We start from the raw sequence: 12,147 nt of genomic DNA, 5'->3' as shown, positions 1-12,147 counted from the left end.
GCGGGGCTCGGACATGACGAGGGTGGGACTGGGTGTGACGCGGGTGGGGCAGGGTGTGACGCAGGCGGGGCCAGGTGCCGGGGCCGACTGCCGAGAGACAGAGAGCTCTAAAGAGGGGGGATAGAGAGACCAGAAGAGGGGGGATAAAGAGAGGGAGAGAGACAGCAAAAGAGAGGGGGGGAGAGTGCACAAAAGAGAGGGGGGAGAGAGTGCAAAATAGAGGGGGAGAGAGCGCAAAAGAGAGGGGGAGAGAGCACAAAAGAGAGGGGGAGAGAGCACAAAAGAGAGGGGGGAGAGAGCACAAAAGAGAGGGGGAGAGATCACAAAAGAGAGGGGGGAGAGAGCACAAAAGAGTGAGCACAAAAAAAGAGATGGGGGGAGAGAGCACAAAACAGATGGGGGAGAGAGCACAAAAGAGTGAGCACAAAAAAGAGAGGGGGGAGAGAGCACAAAAGAGAGGGGGAGAGAGCACAAAAGAGAGGGGGGAGAGAGTGCAAAATAGAGGGGGAGAGAGCACAAAAGAGAGGGGGGAGAGAGTGCAAAAGAGAGGGGGAGAGAGCACAAAAGAAAGGGGGAGAGAGCACAAAAGAGAGGGGGGAGGGAGCACAAAAGAGAGGGTGGAGAGATCAAAAAAGAGAGGGGGGAGAGAGCACAAAAGAGTGAGCACAAAAAAAGAGAGGGGGGAGAGAGCACAAAAGAGAGGGGGGAGAGAGCACAAAAGAGTGAGCACAAAAAAGAGAGGGGAGAGAGAGCACAAAAGAGAGGGGGAGAGAGCACAAATGAAAGGGGGGAGAGAGCACCAAAGAGAGGGGGAGAGAGCACAAAAGAGAGGGGGGGAGAGAGCACAAAAGAGAGGGGGGAGAGAGCACAAAAGAGAAGGGGGAGAGAGCACAAAAAAGAGGGGGGAGAGAGCACAAAAGAGAGGGGGAGAGAGCACAAAAGAGAGGGGGAGAGAGCACAAAAGAGAGGGGGAGAGAGCACAAAAGAGAGGGGGAGAGAGCACCAAAGAGAGGGGGGAGAGAGCACAAAAGAGAGGGGGAGAGAGCACCAAAGAGAGTGGGGAGAGAGCACAAAAGAGAGTGGGGGATAGCACAAAAGAGAGGGGGAGAGAGCGCAAAAGAGAGGGGGAGAAAGCGCAAAAGAGAGGGAGAGAGAGCACAAAAGAGAGGGGGAGAGAGCACAAAAGAGAGGGGGACAGAGAACAAAAGAGGGGGAGAGAGCGCAAAAGAGAGGGGGAGAGAGTCAGCAAAAGAGAGGGAGAGAGTGAGCAAAAGAGGGGAGAGAGAGCAAACGAGAGGAGAGAGAGAGCAAACTAGAGGAGAGAGAGCAAACAAGAGGGGGAAGAGAGAGAGCAAAAGAGAGGGAGAGAGACAGCAAAAGAGGGGGAGAGAGAGAGAGCAAAAGAGAGGGAGAGAGACAGCAAAAGAGGGGGAGAGAGAGCAAAAGAGAGGGGGGAGAGAGAGAGCAAAAGAGAGGGGGGGGAGAGAGAGCAAAAGAGAGGGGGGAGAGAGAGCAAAAGAGGGTGCATAGAGAGAGAGCAATGGGTGGGACCGCTGTACTGCAAAAAATGTCCCGTGTACACGGGCTTTAGGACTAGTCTAGAATAATCTACCAATAGACCTTAAAAGGGCCTTTTGTAGGGCATTGCCCTAAGTTAAACAGCTCTTTTACCTGAAAAAAAAAATACAAAGACCCACTAACATTACAAACCCCCACCCCCCCAAACCCGCAAAATAAAAAACTATCTAAAAAAACATAAGCTACCCATTGCCCTGAAAAGGGCATTTAGCTTGTTTAGGAATAGCCCAAACCCTAATCTAAAAATAAAACCCACCCAAAAAATCTTTAAAAAAAAAACTAACACTAACCCCTGACGATCCACTTACAGTTTTTGAAGTCCCGCTAGAACGATCTTCATCCAGGCGGCCTCTTCTATCTTCATCCAGGTGGCGAGAAGTCTTCATCCAGGCGGCGAGAAGTCTTCATCCAGGCGGCCTCTTCTATCTTCATCCGGGCGGCATCTTCTATCTTGATCCGGAGCAAAGAGCGGGTCTATCCTGAAGACATCCGGTGCGGAGCATTCTCTTCATACAGTAGCCGCCGTACACTGAATCTTCAATGCAAGGTACGCAATTCAAGATGGCATCTCTTGCATTCTTATTGGCTGAAAATTTTGAATCAGCCAATAGGAATTAGAGCTGCTAAAATCCTATTGGCAGTTCAAGTCAGCCAATAGGATTTAAGCAGCTCTCATTCTATTGAATGATTCATCATCCAATAAATTGAGAGCTGCTTAAATCCTATTGGCTGTGTAGTTTAGTTTTATTTAATTGGTATTTAGTTTAATTTTAGTTTAATAATTATATTAGTTTAATTGTTAAACTTATTTTTTTAATTTGACAGGTAAGTTTTAATTTAATTTAAGATAGGGAAATTGTAATTTTAATATAAAGTTAGGGGTGCGTTAGGCTTAGGGGTTACTAGTTTAAATGAGTTTATTGCGATGTGGGGGCTTCCGGTTTAGGGGTTAATAGTTTAATTTAGTATATTTCATTGTGGGGGGCTTGCGGTTTAGGGGTTAATAGGTTTAATATAGTGGCAGCAGTGTTGGGGAGTGGCAGAATAGGGGTTAATAACTTTATTAAAGTATTTGCGATGCGGGAGGACCTCGGTTTAGGGGTTAATAGGTAGTTTATGGGTGTTTTGTGTACTTTGTAACACTTTAGTTATGAGTTTTATGTAGCAGTTTTGTTGCATAAAACTCATAACTACTGCTCTCAGATTGCGAAACGGATCTTGTCGGTATAGGCTGCAACGCAAGCTTTTTAGCCTCACTTCAAAACTTGCAATGGCTGCGTTATGGAAGTCCCATGAAAAAACGTAATTTTTACGTGTGCGGGACTGACATTGCGTTACAGTCTAAAAGGCTTGTGGTACAGCTATACCGACAAGACTCGTAATGGCTGTGGTGCTATTTTAACGCTGAAATTACCATTTTTTCATTGTTAAAACACAAAGGCAAAATTTGTAATCTAGGTGATAATTATTTATTTCTGGAATACAAATCTGGCAGTTGTTAAATTCTGTGGCCTACATACAATTGGAGCGTAATTTATAATGTCGGGTGCTTTATTTTGAGCTCGACCTTGCACCATTAACGACACACAAACAGGTATTACAAGTTAGTTAATAATGCACCTACTTTCAATGGGAAGAGGTCATTGCGCTCATATTACAAATTGTCAGTTGTTGCTTAAGTGTTGTTAACCCAAGACAAACAGGATTACTTTAGAGACCATATAGGAGTCATTTCATGATCATTAAACTAATTAGAAGTCATTTGCACATCATTAGACATCATCAGGCTTGTAAAGACATCAGCAAAGGTAAACAATTCTGAGGGGCCTATCTATCAAGCTCTAAAAGGAGCTTGACGGCCCGTGTTTCTGGCGAGTCTTCAGACTCGCCAGAAACAGCAGTTATGAAGCAGCGGTCACAAAGACCGCTGCTCCATAACCTGTCTGCCTGCTCTGAGCAGGCGGACAGACATCGCCGGAAATCAACCCGATCGAGTACGATCGGGTTGATTGACACCCCCCTGCTGGCAGCCCATTGGCTGCGAGTCTGCAGGGGGCGGCGTTGAACCAGCAGCTCTTGTGAGCTACTTGTACTGCTACTATTTAATTTCTAACAGCCTCTCAGAGAGCTGCAGGCCAATGTGTCAATCTAAGATTGAATCCCTTCTGTTTTCCATTTTCTCCACTCTTTATATCACAATTGCAAAAAAAACAGTGACCTGAAACTCTTTGTAAGGTTGTGGAAGTTTTCCTGTCCATAAAGTCAATTTCTGTGCCATTGTGGAAGGAGGCAGAGCGACAGGGCTGCATCACATGACTCCACCTGCTGCTGTCCTCCCTCTCTCCCTGTTTGATATTGATTTATGCTCTTGTAAAAGGTAGAACGAAACCCTTATTGTGTGTCACACAGTCCCGCAAGGTGAATTGATAGGTCTGTAAGACTAGCTGAATTAAGTGCTTTACAACTCAGATCACTATGGCTCTGATTACAACCAAACCTGTTAGCAAAAAAAAATAATATATCACAGTATGGGTTTTTGATACTGATAACTTCTACAAAGTGCTTTTATCAAGTCGATCTTAAGAAAGGTCTAAACATTATACAACGTATAACTGGTGGTTGACCTTTTCCAGCTCATTCCAAGTGCATGTAATATCCAACTTGGCCTCAAAAGTGAATTAAATATTTCCCTTGAGTATTTTTTTCTGACAGGTTGACTTTCCTCATTATCCATTAACTTTACTGACTATATTGTTGGTAATGTCTGTACAATTACATGCTTGATTAGAATATACTGTTCAGTGTTTAAACGTTTTTCATTTGATTAAACTTAAAAATACATGTATTATAATAATACTGATGTGTACCAAGATTATACTTGTACCATCTTAGCTGTCATGAGAATTGATATGTTTTATTTAGCTGATAGACTACTGTCCCCCACAAGTGGGGAGAGAGAAGCACTGAGTTATCTAAAATGTCTAATATACAGATTAAGAAAAGTGACAAAGGAGAGAATATAGTGTTATGGCCTACCTGTATGTATATGGAGGAAGCCAAAAGACAGTTAATGAATACCAAAAACTATAAAAGAATTTTGGGGAACCCCACAGACATTTTTGGAGCAGTATAATAAAATAATTACTGAGGCTCTCAAGAATGCTACCATTGATCAGCCAGAAGGCAAATTTCTAATGAGGCAAAATCCAAAGGTAGTGACTTTCTACATGTTGCCTAAGGTGCACAAGAACCTGTTATGTCCCCCTGGTAGACCTATAGTGTCAGGGTTAGACTCCGTAACGGAACGTGCAAGCCAATACCTAGTTGCTAGGCTTAGAAATATGGTAACCTCCCTATCATCATACACCAGAGACTTAGTGCACATTCTGAATAAAATTAAAGATCTGGAAATAGTACAAGAATCAGTTTTAGTGACCTGTGATGTGGAGTCTCTCTATACCAGCATCCAAACCCTATGGGGATGCAGAGCGGTAGCCCATTTTTTTAAATAAAGACACAGGGTTGGAAGAGAGTACTAAAGATTTCATCATCAGATTACTTAAATTTGTGCTGAACCATAATTACTTCGTTTTTTATGACAAATTTTATTTTTAGATATGTGGCATGGCTATCGGCACCTCGTGTGCCCCTACATATGCAAATATTTACTTGGGATGGTGAGAGGAGACAATAGTCTATTATGAGTCAATGGTACAATTCACACAATATATATCTCACTGGTCTAGATATATAGACAATATTCTATTTGTCTGGACTGGACCAGTGGAGATACTTCAGGAGTTTGTGGCAGTTTTAAATAGCAATCCATTTGGGTTATTTTTAACCTATTTAGCGAGTAAAGACAAGGTGGAGTTCCTTGATCTGACTATCTCTATAACAGGTAACAAATTAGAGACTGCAACTTATAGGAAACCTACTGCCACAAACAATATATTGTGTGCTTCGAGCAGCTATCACCCCTCTACGATCAAAGGACTACCAGTTGGGGAGTACCCGAGAATGAGGAGGAACTGCTCAACTGAAAAGTCTTTTAAAACAGCAGCAAGGGACCTAAGGGATTGACTGTTACAACGGGGATACTCATACAAATCTTTAGTGAAGGCTTATAACATAGCCAAGAAGAAAGATAGAAATTAGTTATTAAAACCCAGAACTGTATAGAAGTCTAATCCCATAAGGTTTATCACCACTTATTTACATTATAGTGAACGAATTAGGGATATTTTTTAATAGGCACTGGCATGTGTTGAAGGCTGATGATCAGCTAAAATCAATACTAGCAGATAACCCAATGTTCACTTATAGAAGGTCCAACAATTTAAATGACTGTCTAACCCAAAGTCACTTTGACAGGAACGCTAATAAGACCCCACTATACAAAGGTTCTATCCCCTGTGGTGGTTGTAGAGATTTCCAACATATGGTGGAGACTAAATTTGTCACTGACCAATTTAATAAAAAATGGTTTATAAATAACCACATCAACTGCAAAAGCGACAATGTTATGTACTGCTTAACATGCAATTGTATCCTTTTTTTATGTTGGAATGACAACCAGAAGTCTGGGGACTAGAGTCACTGAGCATTAAAGCAATATAAGGACTGCCAGAAAAGATGTTTTAAAAGGGAAACAAATTACTAGTGTGGCTAAGCACTTCCTTCAGCATCATAATGGTAACACAAATGCTCTGAAGTGTTGGGGACTTAAAAGGTTGAGACCGGGAATAAGAGGTGATAATAATGAAACAGTACTGCTGCAGAGAGAGACAAAGTGGATATTTAGACTCAACTGTGTGATGCCGTATGGCATGAATGAAAATAATATTTTTTGTGTCTTCCTTTAATTTAATATTGTGGGTATTACCAACATGAATGCATATTATCATTTCAATAGATGCGACCAAATACTACATGGTGACACTTTTAATAAGGTGATCTAAGGTGACTGATGGAATTTACTGCTTCAAACCAGATATTTTATGATCAGTGCTCTGTGTACACGTATGTTGGAGCGGAACCGTTAGGGTTATGCGTAAGCTACTCTGGAGAAATAAACTAACCTGTGAATCAGTCACCTTTTAGACACTGTCTAGAAACCTGTGTTTACTTTTATATTGTTTGTAATATATACAAGTATTGGATCGCATAATTTTATCTGCATAATAGGATAATACATTCTTAGTATTAGCAGCGATAATTAAAGGGGAGAAGGGGTGTGTGATGACGCTACTTTAGCATCACTAACTAAGGACCTATTAAATGAGTGATTCCAGGTCACACCCTTAGCATGTCCTATCAGTGGACGGTTACGAAGGGTGGGAGGGGGGGTAAGATGTCCCACACTTGGATTGGCTAAGCAAAGTTAGTTGTTGGATGTTTAAAAGGCTGTAATACCCGCATTTTCGGCTTGTCAGTTTTTACTTAACATTGAGAAAGGCTAGTGTTACGGCCGAAACGTGTTTGTTTTAAAGTAATTTGTCGTTGTGACACCCCTGGCACCTGAAGCTGACGTATCCAGTTATCGGCCAGGAAACAGGGGGGTGTTAGACAACTTTCATTTATGGTGGTGGGCTGTGATAAGCAGGTACACCTGCGGTTTTAAATGTGTGAAATTTTTTCAAGCTTATGTTTTAGCCTAATATTCTATTACGTTGAGGGTGAGTGCTATAAGCCTCTATCTTTTGTTCTCTCCTGTCTGTGGGAGGGTTGTGGTGACTATTACAGTGGGGTAGCACCAGACTTTATAGGTCCATTTCCTCAGTAACTAACTTGTCATAGTGCCAGATTTCTTTTCTTGTATGTATAAAATAAACCATCATCCTCAATATTTGGACAGATTTTTTTTTAGTATTTCATTACACTAAAAGTACAGAAGTCTTTTCAGGCATGAAACCTTTGCAATTATTATGTTACTCTAGTCTATTGAGAAAATTCATTAAATCAAAAGAGATTGCTTTATGTGGTAGTGAATAGTATATCATTTAAAATTGCAAATGCCTTACAGTTAACTTGTTAAAGGCAGCCAAATTTGCATCTAAAGTCAAGGATTTCAAATTGTATACTCCTTTCAACTTGTTATAGCTAGGGTTGACTAACCTACGTATAGCAAGTCTGAGGCTTAAATGTTATTAGACAAATCCATCAAAATTAATTTGGGCAATTTACATGAATAACTAAAATAATGAAATTGCAAAAATACCCCACCCCCTTTAATCTAAATATAATAATTCAGACAATTTTTGTTAAAGAAAAAAATATATAGATCAGGCCTGTTCCACCACAACCTATGCATCTATGTATGTATGTCTTTATGACAGTTAAATTGGCTTTGGCCTGTAATTGGGGTAGGACAATCATACCCAAGAGGACACAGCTTGTGGATACATTGAAATTTATACAACGTATGGAGGATCAGATCTTCTAGCACATAACAAGGCGGGCCTTTATGCAGATATTTGGGATGAGCAGGTTAGGGATTATAATATTTTCTGAACTCTGATTTGATTGTCCGATTTTATGCCACTTGATGGATTAAAAGTGGGTTTGAGTGAGAGTACAGGAGATGGATATCTATTTACTTTGGAGTGAAATGCCCTCTTTCAACTCTTTCTGTATCTGTTATGACGCCGGGGTTATCATGACGCCGGGTTGCTATGATGCCAGATTACTTTGATGCCGGGTTACCTAGTCGCAATTATTATGATGCTGCCGTTGCACTCCATCTTGCATCTTCTTTAGCACCTCGCGCTGGTTTTCGCATTTCGCTTCATCCTTGATGCACCATTCGTGCGTCATCTTTGGCGCCTTTCTTACTTTAAATTTAATTCAGTTTCTCTTACTCATTGCCCTAGTATTGAGTCTAACTTGTGGGTGTGCCTTGTTATTATATATTGGATATCATTTTCTGGCTTGTGACTCTGACCTCATTTGACCATTCTTCTGCCTGCCGATTTCAGTCTGTTTGTTGCCCGGTTGGTTTTGACCTTGGATTTCTCTTGTAAGGTGTATCCAGTCCACGGATCATCCATTACTTGTGGGATATTCTCATTCCCAACAGAAAGTTGCAAGAGGACACCCACAGCAGAGCTGTAATATAGCTCCTCCCCTAACTGTCATACCCAGTCATTCTCTTGCAACTCTCAACAAGCTAGGATGTTGTAGGAGAGAGTGGTTAAATATAGTTAGTTTATTTTCTTCAATCAAAAGTTTGTTATTTTTAAATAGTACCGGAGTTGTGCTATTTTATCTCAGGCAGTAAATAGAAGAAGAATCTGCCTGAGGTTTCTATGATCTTAGCAGGTTGTAACTAAGATCCATTGCTATTCTCACATATGTCTGAGGGGATTACAAAGATGAGGTAACTTCAGCGAGAGAATGGCGTGCAGTTTATTCTGCTATCAGGTATGTGCAGTTATAATTTTTTCTAGAGATGGAAAACACTAGAAAATGCTGCTGATACCGGATTAATGTAAGTTAAGCCTGAATACAGTGATTTAATAACGACTGGTATCATGCTTACTCCCAGGGGTAATACCCTTATGATATTGCAATATAAACGTTTGCTGGCATGTTTAATCGTTTTTATATATGCATTGGTGATAAAACTTTATTGGGGCCTAGTTTTTTCCACATGGCTGGCTTAAATTTTGACTAGAAACAGTTTTACTGAGGCTTTCCACTGTTATAGTATAAAAGTTACAGTTGGTGCAGTTAAAATTACAAACTGTGACATCCAGCTTCCCTCAGGAGTCCCCTGTATGCTATAGGACATCTCTAAAGGGCTCAAAGGCTTTCCAAAGTCATTTATTGGGGAAGGTAGGACCACAGCTTGCTGTGGCAGTTGGTTGTGACTGTTAAAAAAAAAAAAAAAAAAAAAGTCTATTTCGTTTTTTTATCTGTTTTTTTGAACTAAGGGGTTAATCATCCATTTGCAAGTGGATGCAATGCTCTGCTAGCCTATTACATACACTGTAAAAATTTCGTTTGATTTACTGCATTTTTTCACTGTTTTTCAAATTCTGACAAAATTTGTTTCTCTTAAAGGCACAGTACCGTTTTTTATATTTGCTTGTTAACTTGATTTAAAGTGTTTTCCAAGCTTGCTAGTCTCATTGCTAGTCTGTATAAACATGTCTGACATAGAAGAAACTCCTTGTTCATTATGTTTAAAAGCCATGGTGGAACCCCCTCTTAGAATGTGTACCAAATGTACTGATTTCATTTTATGCAATAAAGATCATATTCTGTTTTTAAAAAAATGATCACCAGAGGAATCTGACGAGGGGAAAGTTATGCCGACTAACTCTCCCCACGTGTCAGACCCTTTGACTCCCGCCCAAGGGACTCACGCTCAAATGGCGCCAAGTACATCTAGGGCGCCCATAGCGTTTACTTTATATAGCGCTGCGGAATCTGTTGGCGCTCTACAAATAACCGATAATAAATAAATAATAAATACAAGACATGGCGGCAGTCATGGATAATACACTGTCAGCGGTATTATCCAGACTACCTGAATTTAGAGGTTAGCGAGATAGCTCTGGGGTGAGACAAAATGCAGAGCATACTGACGCTTTAAGAACCATGTCTGAGACTGCCTCACAATATGCAGAAGCTGTGGAAGGAGAGCTTCAGTCAGTGGGTGATGTTAATGACTCAGGAAAGATACCTGATTCTAATATTTCTACATTTAAATTTAAGCTTGAACACCTCCGCGTGTTACTTAGGGAGGTTTTAGCTGCTCTGAATGACTGTGATACCATTGCAGTGCCAGAGAAATTTTGTAGACTGGATAAATGCTTTGCAGTGCCGGTGTGTACTGATGTTTTTCCAATACCTAAAAGGTTTACAGAAATTATTAATAAGGAATGGGATAGACCAGGTGTGCCGTTCTCTTCCCCTCCTATTTTTAGAAAGATGTTTTCCAATAGACGCCACCACACGGGACTTATGGCAGACAGTCCCTAAGGTGGAGGCAGCAGTTTCTACTCTAGCAAAGCATACTACTATCCCTGTCGAGGACAGTTGTGCTTTTTTAGAGCCAATGGATAAAAAATTAGAAGGTTACCTTAAGAAAATATTTATTCAACAAGGTTTTATCCTACAGCCCATTGCATGCATTGCCCCTGTCACTGCTGCTGCGGCGTACTGGTTTGAGTCTCTGGAAGAGGCTTTACAGGTAGAGACTCCATTGGATGACATACTTGGCAAACTTAGAGCACTTAAGCTAGCCAATTATTTTATTTCTGATGCCATTGTTCATTTGAATAAACTAACGGCTAAGAATTCTGGTTTTGCTATACAGGCGCGCAGAGCACTATGTCTTAAATCATGGTCAGCTGACGTGACTTTAAAATCTAAGCTACTTAACATTCCCTTCAAGGGGCAGACCCTATTCGGGCCTGGTTTGAAGGAGATTATTGCTGATATCACGGGAGGAAAAGGTTGTGCCCTTCCTCAGGACAGGTCCAAATCTAGGGCCAAACAGTCTAATTTTCGTGCCTTTCGAAACTTCAAGGCAGGTGCGGCATCAACTTCCTCTAATAATAAACAAGAGGGAACTTTTGCTCAATCCAAGACGGTCTGGAGACCAAACCAGACCTGGAAAAAAGGTAAGCAGGTCAAAAAGCCTGCTGCTGCCTCTAAGACAGCATGAAGGAACAACCCCCTATCCGGTAACGGATCTAGTAGGGGGCAGACTTTCACTCTTCGCCCAGGCATGGGCAAGAGATGTTCAGGATCCCTGGGCGTTGGAAATTATATCCCAGGGATATCTTCTGGACTTCAAAGCTTCCCCCCCAAAAGGGAGATTTCACCTTTCACAATTATCTGCAAACCAGATAAAGAGTGAGGCATTCTTACACTGTGTACGAGACCTACTAGTTATGGGAGTGATCCATCCAGTTCCAAAGGAGGAACAGGAACAGGGTTTTTACTCAAATCTGTTAGTGGTTCCCAAAAAAGAGGGAACCTTCAGACCGATTTTGGATCTAAAGATCTTAAACAAATTCCTCAAAGTTCCGTCGTTCAAGATGGAAACTATTCGTACCATCCTACCACTGATCCAGGAAGGTCAATATATGACTAGAGTGGATCTAAAGGATGCTTATCTTCACATTCCGATACACAAAGATCATCATCGGTTTCTCAGGTTTGCCTTTCAAGACAAGCATTACCACTTGTAGCTCTTCCCTTTGGATTAGCTACAGTCCCAAGAATCTTTACAAAGGTTCTAGGGTCGCTTTTGGCAGTCCTAAGGCCGCGGGGCATAGCAGTAGCCCCTTATTTAGATGACATCCTGATACAGGCGTCAAACTTCCAAATTGCCAAGTCTCATACGGACGTAGTACTGGCATTTCTGAGGTCGCATGGGTGGAAAGTGAACGAGGAAAAGTGTTCTCTATCCCCACTCACAAGAGTTTCCTTTCTAGGGACTCTGATAGATTCTGTAGAAATGAAAATTTACCTTGACGGAGTCCAGGTTATCAAAGCTTCTAAATTCCTGTTGTGTTCTTCATTCCATTCCGCGCCCTTTGGTGGCTCAGTGTA

At 41.4% G+C, this 12,147-nt stretch overlaps 1 protein-coding gene across 1 annotated transcript in view; it reads left to right on the top strand.

Annotated features, from left to right (window-relative positions):
* Positions 1–12,147, top strand: part of PEX5L (peroxisomal biogenesis factor 5 like) — a 693,590-nt gene that overhangs the window by 257,448 nt on the left and 423,995 nt on the right. The window lies entirely within an intron of this gene.

The sequence above is a fragment of the Bombina bombina genome, chromosome 4, assembly GCF_027579735.1.
Source record: "Bombina bombina isolate aBomBom1 chromosome 4, aBomBom1.pri, whole genome shotgun sequence".
Taxonomy (NCBI): domain Eukaryota; kingdom Metazoa; phylum Chordata; class Amphibia; order Anura; family Bombinatoridae; genus Bombina; species Bombina bombina.
This window is presented reverse-complemented; position numbering and strand designations above follow the sequence as displayed.